The sequence below is a fragment of the Aphanomyces invadans genome (genome assembly GCF_000520115.1).
Source record: "Aphanomyces invadans strain NJM9701 unplaced genomic scaffold supercont1.1, whole genome shotgun sequence".
Taxonomy (NCBI): domain Eukaryota; phylum Oomycota; class Saprolegniomycetes; order Saprolegniales; family Verrucalvaceae; genus Aphanomyces; species Aphanomyces invadans.
Genome location: NW_008580146.1, coordinates 2,338,493 through 2,339,953, shown reverse-complemented (window position 1 = coordinate 2,339,953; position 1,461 = coordinate 2,338,493).

Genomic DNA, 1,461 nt, shown 5'->3' with positions numbered 1-1,461 from the left:
TGGGAGGCCTTCTTCCCATTCAGCGCTTTGCGGCTGAACCCATCGATACGCATACAGTTCTCTGCAGTGCTGATCCATGCCATCATCTTGTTCTTCGATGCTAGAAAGGGACGGTCATTGTTTGTCTGGATGAGTAGGAGGACGTCATCATCCTCTGACCACCAAGTCTTTGCGCAAACCTCAGCTGTGACGATCCGTTTTTGTTCATCGATGACACCGTTGTCGACGTTCTGCACGTCCTCGACGTCGTTGCTGCTATGGTCGGCCACATCTTGGCTGGCGAGATTGAGTTGTGACTGACGCGATGAACGGCCTCTGGAAAGCCTGTTGGAGTGATGGCGAGTGTCTCCCATGTGTGGGTGATTGCCACTGAAGGGTCGTCAACCATGACGGTGACCCTTTGTGGACCGTTTATCAAATCCCCAAACTTTGGTGGTTTCGCGGAATCCTTTACTAGTTTCCGGAGGATTCCCCAAGTTTATTCATCTCGGCAGGTTATTTTGAGGACGGGGATAAATACTTCACCCCGAAATCTCGGTATTAGTGCAGTCAGTGGCTCAGATTTGACAATAAATCCAACGAATATGACGGTTGCGCTAATTCAATGTCGCAGTGCGATTTGTATGATATTCAGTTTGAACATGTTTGGAGTTTCACACCGCATACAGACCACTTGCACTTCAGTCATACAGGGTCATAATTACTCAATGAAGCATGTTATTACGTTGTCGACCATTCAAAACAGTGAGCCATAAGATTTGAGGTGTGCGCAAATCAAGTGGCGCGGAGTGTATCTGTATCCTATCCTGTCAAATTCGATTACAGTTTTCCCCCGCATTAGGAGACCCACCATAATTAATATCCCTAAAAATGTATACTCCTGGAGCCAAGTAAAATATAAATTCAGGGAGGTATCTTGAAATTCAAAGCAATAATGATGGAACACATCTTGAACATAACATTTGGTCATATGCCATCGCCGTCATCGAGGCAGCGGCTAACAATTGAGCAGAAGCGAAGATTGATCGAGCATCGTACTGCTAATCCAGAATTAAATGGGTTACAGCTACGAATGTGGGCCTACTGCATTCAGTCTCAACCACATGCCTTATCAAAGAACAATGACACGGTGGCTTAAAGCCACTATCTCGCACTGTCATATCCAGCCCACACACAAAACAGCGCACCAGCCCCATCTAACCCAACTCGAACAGCAACTCTGGTCGTGGATCCAGAAATGTGAGACGTGGCATGTCCCGATTGTAACGGACCTACCATTCGGCCCAAGGCGATGTCGACACGTGACACAATGCTCCGACAACTGCGAAACAACATGGACAACGTGGACGTGGTCAGTGCTCGCCTCGCGTCCGCTTCGTTTTCAAAGGGATAGACGTGTTCTGGAGGTTGCCAGGGTATCAATCCCCTCCTGAATCCGAATTTGAAGTCCATTTTGCAATC